We start from the raw sequence: 12,500 nt of genomic DNA, 5'->3' as shown, positions 1-12,500 counted from the left end.
TCGAGGCCCATCCTACGATTTTTCCTAACCAAAAGCCCGTGAACCACAGCATGGTTCGCGCTTGGCCCACGAGGAAGGATAAATGTCAAGTTTCCGCGGATAAATACGGAAGTTTTGAAGATAATTGTGAAGATCGGGAAAAATGGAATATCTCCATTTTTATGCTATGACGGCTTAAGGGCAGAAGAGTAAAAGCGTAAACCGACCTTGGAGCTAGTATATAAGGAGTCCTAGGCGAGGAGCACAAGGGAGAACTTTTTTCAGAGCAAACTTAGCACTTAGAGCGATTTAGGCAACTTTCCGTTTTTGTTATTTCGAGCTGCGACTCAATTAGGTTTAGCCGTCTTAGGGTTGCTAGAACTAGGAATCTCGCCGACAGCTCTCGAGCCCAGGCTTATACCTTGTTGTAACGCTCATACGCAGATTCGGAATAAGATCTACTTTGCTCTCTTTTCGATTTCTTATTTTTATCGTTGTTATTCTCGTGTTCTGATTGCTTGACGTGTGGTAATTAACAGATATCCGGGTCCTCTGGGAAACTAGGGTTTTCTTAGTTTCCTTATTTAAACGGAAATCGACAGTGCGAATTTCGGTTCCCACAGTTTGGCGCTAGAAGGAGGGGGCCTTACGGATCAATCTAACCCGCAAAAGCCACACACAGTCAGACATGTCAACCAACGACGCGGATAACGTGCAAACTCCCCTTAACGGAGGCAGCGGCACCGATCTCCACACTCCGGTAGCGGACGTATCTGCGGCCAACGCGCAAGCCAACGCCGCGACTCTCGAGGAGTTTAAAAAGATGTTCGCCACCTATGAAAAAAGGTCGGAAGAACAGGATAAGCTCGTGAATACCTTGACCAAACAGGTTGAAACCTTAACGGCAAGGACCCAAGCTATCCGTCCCCGCGGAACCACCAAAATCCGCGGGAAGAGGCTCGATTTCGCCACCCCACTCGATAGAGCAGGAGTCGCGCGGGAACGACCTTCCGGTCAAAACCCCAGCGAGAAGTCTCCCATCGAGAAGGGGAACTCTGAAAGTCTTCCGCTCCCTGCAAAGGACTCGGAGGATAACGAAGCCGAACACATTGACCTGGATCCTAGCGATGTCTCCAACGACACCGACGAGGATGTCGACAGACATCCAAGAAGGACCAGAAGCCGATCCGCTCGGGAAGGCTCCCCGTTCGAAAAACCAATGACGGAAGAAGAAGAAGTCGCCTATTGGAACGAACAAGAGGAGCTGGCCGAAAGGCAAACCGAGCTCACTCGCAGTAAGCGCCGACAGGCTCGGAAATCCACTGACGAGACATCGGATATCCGCGATCTTCGCGACTACATCACCAAGACTGCGGCAGAAGTGAGAGCCGTAAAGTCTCAAATCCATCATGCTACTAGTGCTGCCCCCGAGATCGATCGACTGCTGGAAGGAGCTCGAAAGACCCCCTTTACCAGTCGCATTTCGGACATGAGGGTGTCCGATCCGGGAAAGATCAAAGTACCGAAGTACGATGGTACGGCCGATCCGAAAGCGCACCTTCAGGCTTTCCACATCGCGATGGGAAGAGCAAGACTGAAGGACGGCGAAAAGGATGCCGGCTATTGCCGCCTGTTCGTCGAAAATCTTGAAGGAGCAGCGCTCGAATGGTTCGCACGCCTTCGTCGCAACACCATCGGGAGTTTTCGACAGCTCGCATCGGAATTCCTCAAACAGTACTCTGTATTCATAGACAGGGAAACCTCCGATGTTGATCTCTGGAGTCTCTCCCAGAGGGAAGACGAACCCCTCCGCGAGTTTATCAGTCGGTTCAAACTGATAATGTCCAGGGTCAGCGGGATAAGCGACAAAGTGGCCATCGACGCGCTGAGAAAGACGCTCTGGTACAAGTCGAAATTCAGAAAATGGATAACTCTCGACAAACCGCGAACGATCCAGGACGCCCTCCACAAAGCAACGGACTATATCATAGTGGAGGAAGAAACTAAAGTCTTATCGCAAAAACATAAGCCGGCAAGACCATCCTCGAAAGACGCAGATCCGAAGGGGAAAAAGAAGAACTCTCGTAACGACAAGTACGTCCATCACGAGGGGGAAGATCTCCAAGGGGCGCATAACTATGCGATCAGTTCGGATCAAGGCCGGACCACGGGCAACACATGGACTCGCAATCAAGGGTATGACGAAAACACCTTCTGCGAGTTCCACCAATCCCGAGGACACTCCACGACCAATTGCAAAGTCTTGGGAGCAAGACTGGCCGCGAAGCTGCTCGCTGGAGAGCTTTCGGAAGTAACTAGCGTCAAGGATCTCATCCTCGATTCTGATCGTCCTCCAAAGACGGACAGAAATCCGCCCGCCGAAAAATCTCCTCAACGAAACCAACCTGGGGATAAACGCGGTAGGAGGCCGGATGACAAAGGGAACGATAACAATCGTCGCAGAGTCAATATGATCATCGGAGGATCTCAATACTGCGGCGATACCGTGTCAGCCATCAAGGCTTACCAACGGAAGGCAGAATCAAGCGCAAATGGCCTACATGGTCTCCTCCTCGAGACGGCCAAAATTGCTCGATCACCTTCACGGAAGAAGAAGCCGGCGGTATCGACCAACCTCACTGCGACCCGCTCGTCATAGATCTCGTCATACGAGATTTAGAAGTCGGAAGGGTACTCGTCGATACGGGAAGCACGGTCAACGTAATCTTCCGCGACACTCTCAATCGGATGAGTATCGAACTCGGAGAGGTAATTCCGACGCCAAAACCACTCACGGGTTTTTCAGGCGAAGTGTCGATGACTCTCGGATCAATCCAATTGCCAGTCATGGCCAAGGAGATCACGAAAATCGTCGAATTCGCGGTAGTCGACCATCCCGCTATCTACAACGTGATCATGGGAACCCCATGGCTCAACGCCATGCAGGCAGTTCCGTCAACTTACCACCTGGGTCTCAAGTTCCCAACGCCGAGCGGAGTCGCGGCCATCTGGGGATGCCAAAAACAGTCGCGACTATGCTTCCTCGCGGAGCATAAGTTAAGGCAAATCACGGCTTCTGCAAACGGCAAACGCGCGAAGATAGATCGATCTTCGGCCAAAAGCGCCCCGCACAAGGACGAAGTAAAATCGTCTGTCAACGCAAACGCATCGGACGTCGAAGCTCGACATAAATCCGAAGCCCACGCGACAACTCAACCGGAACATCCGGAAAATAGCGTCGACCCAGCCACGATCGACACGGTCAAGGCGGACATCGCGACACCAACCGCCGAGTAAGAACACTCGCGGCATGAAACAGAACTACGAGATGGCTTGATCCTCGAAAGGGGTACGTAGGCAGCTTGTCAAAAGACGAGTTCAGCTATCCCCCTCTCTAAAAAGGGGGGGGGAGTGGGTGCGTATACTCGTATACTCCCACAATCGCCATTATTGTAATCGAGTTTTTAGAAACATAAAATTTTTTTACAATATACACTGTCTTTTTATCGAAAACGCTTACGCTTCAGTTTACGCTCGTCTGCGGCCTCATCCGGCCCAAAAATCGTAAAGATTATCACCTTTCAAACACGCATAATCCTCGAAAATAACTGCGAGACGTCGCAAAAAGTTAAAATTCGAGGACAATGCTAAACAAATTGTCCGAACGCGACCACCAAAAACCTTACACCCCGTTCGTCGATTGGCCCCGACGAACACGCCAGCCGTCTTAAACAAACGCAATCCGATCACTCTTTTGATCTTTAAAAACGTCCAGCACAAGGACAAAAGCGCGCTACAACAAAAATCCGAAATTTTGGTTTAGCACTTCCAGTTGATTCTGAGAAGATGCTCGATTCGTACCATACAAGTCATATAAGCCGAGAACATATCGCGGACTTTAAATCGGTGCGAGTCAGGAAGAAATCGCAACAGGAAAAACGATAGCCGGCTAGTCACCGCACAAACCTTAACCGAAAGTAAACCTAGGTCTTGCCCTAAACCCAACGCTCTGGTCTCAAACATCTCAAGGCATGATATCTAAAAGATACGAGATCATAAACCATGCCTCTCCGTTCGTATCTCAATGTTCTCGAAAATCGTAAAGACAGATAAATTTTACGAAAATCACGAACGAACCAACAGATTGAACGTCTAATTAGAACTACATACGAGACGACAACTCGTATTTACTTCAACCCTACTCAGGAAAAACTCGAAACGAAACATTTATCATATAAATAAACCGCGTAAAGCGGCAAGGGATTCAAAGCCACCAACGGCCAGTCCCGAAATACAAATACGGCCATCTTGGCCTAAACGAAATCCAAATTCAAAGGGCCACATTCGGCCGAAAACAAGGATAACTGATCCATCCCTCATAATCCAAAGTCGAAGTCCCCGGACAACGAAGCACCAAACGCATCCGCAGGACGATCCACTTCCTCGCCACCGCCGTGAAAATCGATCGGGACCTCCTCGGTATCAGGAGAAACCGGGATGGAATCCCAGAACCCTTGAATCCTCATCGGAAATCCTCGGTCCTCGGTATCAGGAGAAACCGGGATGGAATCCCAGAACCCTTGAATCCTCTCGTCGATCGGAGGGATAAGCGCCTCAGCGTGGGCACGGTCACTCATCCCACTCTTCATCAAGCTCATTTCCTCTTCAAACACATAGTCGTCGGCTTGCGTCCTCCAAAGACTTCCGACCGAACCACGGCACTCGCGAAAGTCGCCCACCGAGGTAAAGGCATTCTTAAGATTCCCGTACTCAACCTGGAACTGAGATGCGCGAGTCTTCATCACCTCGACGATCTCTCTTTTGCCTTTCCTCTCCGATCTGCGAACAGCCCGCGCATGATCACGAGTAAGCTGTGCCTCTCGCTCCAGCATCTCGCCTTGCACGCGGGCGAGATCCCGCTCCGCTTTCTCCGCCTTGAAGCGGTAGACCATGGCTTCTCTATGACCCGCCTCGATGGCCGAGCCCAGCAAGCTCAGGCCCTGCAAAATCAATAGGCGTGTTACAAATCCATACATAGGATAATCACTAAAAAATTCCCAAAAAAAAACTAACCCCATTGATGATGCGAGATCCTTCCGCAACGACTCTCGGCCTCGCCGATTCTTTCGTAGGAGGAGGAGCATCGAAACCCGATGGCAGCCCAGCAAAGAAATCATCGAAGTCCGGAATGGGGGCCTCGCTCGAACCGCTTCCGTCGCCGTAAGCAAGGTTCGGATCCCATCCTGGAAGCATAGAGTCATCCATCGAAAACTCTATGTCGCCGAGATCGACATCTTTTCCCTTCCAAGAGCTCGACTCCGGCGCGGCTGTCGGAGCTTCAACGGGACTCTGGCCGTCGGGTTCGGAGTCGCTTCCCGTATCCGCGTCCAAAGCTGGACCAGGTTGCACAAATTTCAGTGCCTTCCGAACCCTTCTCGGCGTGAAAGAAGTCCAGAAGAAGGGACCATTCCTGAGAAGATCCCTCACCGCGATAATGTCCTCAGGGAACGGAGCAAGAGGATTGATGAAGGGACGATTGTTCGGCAACCTCCGGAACAGTGGAATGCAACTCTCTTCGACGGACGCAGCGTCCAAACGAACAAAGAAAAAGAACTTCTTCCACGAGTTGAAGTTCGAAATGAACTTCTTAACCACCGACATAAATTTCCGAGGGACAAACCTATGCTTATCCGTATCCTTGACAAGTTGAAGCCTCAAAAGCGCTTCATAATGATCGACGGAAAGGGAAAGGCCATGCTCATAGCTTAGGATCAAGATCCCAATAAGGTGCTGAATGGCAAGGGGTGTCAACTGACTTATCGCGACTTCGAAACGGTCCAACACTCGGACGAGAATTTCGGGTATGGGGAACCAGAGGCGACAACGCACTATGAACACCTCATAACAAGTAAAGTAACCCTCCGGGGGGTTGTTAGCACATTCCCCGCGGCAGGGAACCCGGAACTCCACAACATCCGGGATGCGGTAGAACGACCGCATCGTCGCGAGAAACTCGTCAGTGGTCCTACTTGCGTCCTTTCCTCGACTCCACGATGGACCAGGACCGGGAATGGCTTCTCCTTGGGAGGGATCAACGAGCCGTAATGAGCAACCCACCATGCCTCGTTCTCGGCAGGATGCACCGAGTGAGGCACGAACTCCATCTTCGGAACGACGAGCTCTTCGTAAGGACTCGCGGACGAAGACCCTTTTTCGCAATCTTTTTCTTGCTCGACATCTTTACACTTCTCTTAAGAGAATAGAGGAAAAGGGTGGAGAGAAAGATAGAAAGTTTTTTTGAAAGATCTTAGAGAAAAACAAGAAAGTGAAAAAATTATGGAACAAGTTACCTCTCTTCTTATAAGACATGAGGATTTACTATTCAAGCTCGGACTTTCGCATATTAATTCCATCCATCACGCCTAACTTGCCAAACATGCCTAACCGCACGCTAGGATCCCCCCATGCATGATCCTAACGGGCTGGGGGGCTAACTGTTGGGGTCAAAAACGGTTACGACGGAATTACCACCCGAAAATCCTCAGAGATCGTATTTCCGAAAGAGTTAGTAAAAGAAGGGATGTAATTTTCGTAAAAATAACCTATACGAGGTTATTTCTACGAAGAAGTATTCTTTGGGATTCAAACCGAACGATCGTCCCGCTCGGTCGCTACGTAGCAACCGAGCTCGGGCCAAAGCTCGGTCGCTACGTAGCGACCGAGTGATCGTCCCGCTCGGTCGCTACGTAGCGACCGAGCTCAGCCAAGCTCGGTCGCTACGTAGCGACCGAGCGATCGTCCCGCTCGGTCGCTACGTAGCGACCGAGCTCAGCCAAGCTCGGTCGCTACGTAGCGACCGAGCGATCGTCCCGCTCGGTCGCTACGTAGCGACCGAGCTCAGCCAAAGCTCGGTCGCTACGTAGCGACCGAGCGATCGTCCCGCTCGGTCGCTACGTAGCGACCGAGCTCAGCCAAGCTCGGTCGCTACGTAGCGACCGAGCGATCGTCCCGCTCGGTCGCTACGTAGCGACCGAGCTCGAGCCAAAGCTCGGTCGCTACGTAGCGACCGAGCGATCGTCCCGCTCGGTCGCTACGTAGCGACCGAGCTCGGGCCAAAGCTCGGTCGCTACGTAGCGACCGAGCGATCGTCCCGCTCGGTCGCTACGTAGCGACCGAGCTCAAGCCGAAGCTCGGTCGCTACGTAGCGACCGAGCACTCGTTTCGCTCGGTCGCTACATAGCGACCGGGCTCGAGCCAAAGTTCGGTCGCTGTGTAGCGATTGAACCTTTCCGAACATCGATACGACACCAGTCCTTGCATTCTCGTCAAACCTTCGAATGCTATCTCCCGAAGACCGTAGCAAGCTCAGTCTATGTTTCCCGCTATTCTAATTCATCGATCAAACTTCGCGGATTAGAAACCGCGGAAAACTCGTAGTAAACGTGTCGAGTCGGAAGACGGCCCAAAGGGACCTAAAACACGACTCGAGGCCCATCCTACGATTTTTCCTAACCAAAAGCCCGTGAACCACAGCATGGTTCGCCCTTGGCCCGCGAGGAAGGATAAATGTCAAGTTTCCGCGGATAAATACGGAAGTTTTGAAGATAATTGTGAAGATCGGGAAAAATGGAATATCTCCATTTTTATGCTATGACGGCTTAAGGGCAGAAGAGTAAAAGCGTAAACCGACCTTGGAGCTAGTATATAAGGAGTCCTAGGCGAGGAGCACAAGGGAGAACTTTTTCAGAGCAAACTTAGCACTTAGAGCGATTTAGGCAACTTTCCGTTTTTGTTATTTCGAGCTGCGACTCAATTAGGTTTAGCCGTCTTAGGGTTGCTAGAACTAGGAATCTCGTCGACAGCTCTCGAGCCCATGCTTATACCTTGTTGTAACGCTCATACGCAGATTCGGAATAAGATCTACTTTGCTCTCTTTTCGATTTCTTATTTTTATCGTTGTTATTCTCGTGTTCTGATTGCTTGACGTGTGGTAATTAACAGATATCCGGGTCCTCTGGGAAACTAGGGTTTTCTTAGTTTCCTTATTTAAACGGAAATCGACAGTGCGAATTTCGGTTCCCACAATTGTGAACCTAATACCTTACATGATGATGTGATTCAGATGTCGAAAATAGCAAACAGAGACTATGCACCCCTCAATCTCTCCGGAGACAATTACCTGCAGTGGGCACTAGACACAAGGATTAGTCTAAAGTCCAAAGGACTCGGTGATACTATCATCGAAGACAACAATGAGAATGAAAAGAACCGATACAGAGCCTTAGGCCTTATGCGACATCATCTCATTGATGGTCTTAAAGATCAGTACATGACAATCGAGAATCCACTAGATCTTTGGATGGCTTTAAAGAATAGATATGATCACCACAGGATGGTGTTGCTTCCAAAAGTAAGGCATGATTGGATGCATCTAAGATTCTTAGACTATAAGTCAGTGGATGATTACAATTCAGCTCTATTCAAGATTGTCTCAATACTAAAGCTGTGTGGTGAAGAGGTAACCGATAGCATGATGCTTGAAAAGACCTATACAACTTTCAACCACTCGAATTCTGTGTTGCAAGAGCAATACAGGACAAAGGGCTTTGCCACATATACTGATCTGATCTCATGTCTACTCCTGGCCGAGGCAAACAATGAACTCCTACTAAAGAGTAACGGGGTTAGACCGGCCAGGACAGCACCACTACCCGAAGCCCATGAGGTCGAGAAGAAAGATCCTCCCAATGAAACCTATTACGTCCAAGACAACAAGAAACCATACGGCAATAGCCGTGGTGGATTCAAGAGGCGTGGACGTGACAACTCAAACGGCCGAGATGGCTACTCAACTGGCCGGAAAGGAAACCACAATAACCGTGGTCGTGGTTCCAATTACGGCCGGGGTCGAGGCAGCTACGGCCGCGGACGAGGTGGCATATCCAAACCATCTTACACGTCCAACAAGTCTCTATGCCATAGATGCGGGAGTGACAATCATTGGGCAAAGAATTGTAGAACTCCGAAACACTTGTGCGACCTCTACCAAGAGAGCATCAAGAACAAGAACCCGGAGGCAAACATGATCCAAGAAAACGTCCATGAGGACAAGGGATATGGGTATGATGCTGACAATGAATCCGACAAGGATAACCAAGATGACCTAATGGATTTTGAGACATCCGATTGTCTCAAGGACTAGTTTTCGAATCACATTGTCTTATTGCTTTATGTTTTGATTTGGTGTTTTTATTTTATGTAATGGAATTTTTAATAAGAAGAGTTTTAAACATCTTATGAAGTCTCTAAAGTTTATTTTATTTATAGAATGAATGATGAGATGAGTGTACTTGTGGTGGATAGTGGCACAAGTCACACAATACTTAGAGACAAAAGGTACTTTATAAATCTCACAATGCAAAGTGCAAAGGTACACACCATTGCGGGTGAGGCTAGCCTGATTGAAGGTCACGGCCAAGCCTACGTGATGATGCCTAAGGGCACTCACCTAGAGATCAAAACCGCCTTGTATTCCCCAAGCTCTAGAAGAAGCTTATTGAGTTTCAAGGATATAAGATTAAACGGTTTTCACCTTGAAACATGGGAAGAAGGAAACAAAGAATTCCTTAACATAACCTTGATCACCAAAGGCAATAAAAAGATCCTAGAGACAATGCCCGCAATGACCACTGGTCTGTACTATGCAAGGATCAGTATGATCGAGGCCAATGCCTCCGAGCTATTCACTTTATGGCATAACCGGCTTGGCCATCCCGGAACAGGAATGATGCGAAAACTGATGATGAATTCACAAGGGCACACGTTCAAAGGAGTTATCCCACGAAATCTCACATGTGCAGCATGTGCACAAGGGAAACTCATACTCAGGCCATCACCAGCTAAGGTTCACAAAGAAACCTTAAACTTTCTGGAAAGGATTCAAGGAGACATATGTGGACCAATACACCCACCTTGTGGGACGTTTAGATATTTCATGGTCCTCATTGATGCATCGACTAGATGGTCACATGTCTGCCTACTATCCACTAGGAACCTAGCCTTTGCACGGCTGCTTGCCCAAATGATAAGGCTGAGAGCACACTTTCCAGATTTCCCTCTTAAGACTATACGTCTAGACAATGCTGGTGAATTCACGTCCCAAGCGTTTAATGAATACTGTATGTCCATGGGGGTAAGAGTAGAGCACTCCCTGGCACATGTCCATACACAGAACGGCTTGGCCGAATCAATCATTAAACGGATCCAGCTGATAGCCCGGCCACTGCTTATGAAGTCTCAACTTCCGGTATCAGCATGGGGACATGCGGTTTTACATGCAACGGAACTGATTCGCATCAGGCCATCTAGTGAACATAGATATTCACCATCCCAACTACTCACGGGTCAAGAGCCAGACGTGTCCCACATCAAGACATTCGGATGTGCCGTCTACGTTCCAATTGCTCCACCACAGAGAACTAAGATGGGACCACAAAGGAGGATGGGAATATACGTAGGATATGACTCCCCAAGTATCATAAAGTATCTTGAGCCAACAACCGGTGATTTGTTTAAGGCCAGATACGAAGACTCACAGTTTGATGAGTCCAAATATCCGTCCTTAGGGGGAGATAACAGCCGGTTGATTTCAAAAGATTTAGAATGGTTTAGACCATCAATATCTTGGCAAGATCCTCGGACTAGAGAGTGTGATTTAGAAGTCCAAAAGATTATACATCTACAAGAGCTAGCTAACAAGTTGCCAGATACATTTGCTGACCCAAATAGAGTAACAATGTCACACAACCCGGCTTGTAATGCACCCATAAGATTGAACGTCCAAGATGGACAATGTCAAGTGGCTACAGAGTCTAAGCAACGTTTAAAACGTGGTAGACCAATTGGTTCCAAAGACAAACAGCCTCGGAAGTCCAAGAGAGGTGCTGGATCCGAGAGCATAAAGAAACCGTCCAGGACATAGATGGACCGGTCGAGCCGACCAGGACGGTCGAGCCATGCGTACCGGCCACACCCGATGATCCGGCCGTTCCTCAAAGTGAGGTCCGGGACGCTGGGCTTCACGGGACAGAAGAGCCGGACAACCAAGAGATCTCTATAGACCATGTAATGTCTGGAAAACAATGGAACAGAAAAGATATCAACGTTGATGATTTATTTGCATACAAGGTAGCACTTGAGATCATGGATAAAGATGAGGATCTAGAACCCACGTCCATACAAGAATGCATGCTAAGATCAGATTGGATCAAGTGGAAAGAAGCTATTAACGTGGAGTTACAATCATTGAGAAAGAGAGGCGTTTTTGGCCCTATAACATTGACACCAAGAGATGTCAAACCAGTGGGATACAAATGGGTCTTTGTAAGGAAGAGAAACGAGAAAGGAGAAGTAGTGAGATACAAAGCACGGCTTGTAGCACAAGGATTCTCCCAAAGACCTGGAATAGATTATGAGGAGACTTACTCCCCTGTGGTGGATGCAACTACACTGAGATATCTAATCAGTCTGGCAGTGAAAGAAAACATTGACTTACGCCTAATGGATGTAGTAACTGCATACCTATACGGACCACTGGATAATGAGATACATATGAAAGTTCCAGAGGGTATTGAGCTCAAAGACAAGAAAGGTTCTCGAGAACAACATTGCATAAAGTTGAACAAAGCCTTATATGGTTTAAAGCAATCAGGTCGAATGTGGTACAATAGATTATCCGAGTACCTAGTGAAAGAGGGTTATAAGAATGATCCAATAAGTCCATGTATATTCATAAAGAAGTTTGACAGCAAGGGCTACGTGATCATGTCTGTCTATGTGGACGACCTGAATATTATAGGAACCTCTGGAGAGATTTCCCAAACAGTTGAATGTCTAAAGAAAGAATTCGAGATGAAAGACTTAGGGAAGACTAAGTTTTGTTTGGGATTACAGTTTGAGTATAAAGAGAATGGCATCCTTGTGCACCAAGAAACTTATACAGAAAAGATACTCAAGCAATTCTATATGGACAAGGCTCATCCCTTGCCATGTCCTATGGTCGTGAGGGCCATAGACCTTGAGAAGGACCCATTCGGACCAAAGAAGCCGGACGAGGAAGCACTCGGACCGGAAGTGCCTTACCTAAGTGCCATTGGGGCATTAATGTACTTGGCTAGTCATACTAGACCGGACATAAGCTTTGCCGTGAGCTTACTATCAAGATTTGGTTCTTGTCCGACTTTAAGGCACTGGAACGGAGTGAAACATCTGTTCAGATATCTGCAAGGAACAAAGGATCTCGGTTTGTTCTATACTAACCGGCCAGGAGAGAACATGGTCGGATATGCAGATGCTGGGTACTTATCTGACCCACACCAGGCTAGATCTCAAAAGGGATATGTATTCACACATAGTGGAGCCGCAATAAGCTGGCGTTCTACCAAGCAGTCCTTAGTAGCCACATCATCCAATCATGCCGAGATCATAGCCATGTATGAGGCAAGCCGGGAGCTTGTCTGGTT

Source organism: Brassica napus, chromosome A5 (assembly GCF_020379485.1).
Source record: "Brassica napus cultivar Da-Ae chromosome A5, Da-Ae, whole genome shotgun sequence".
NCBI classification, from domain to species: Eukaryota; Viridiplantae; Streptophyta; class Magnoliopsida; order Brassicales; family Brassicaceae; genus Brassica; species Brassica napus.
This window is presented reverse-complemented; position numbering follows the sequence as displayed.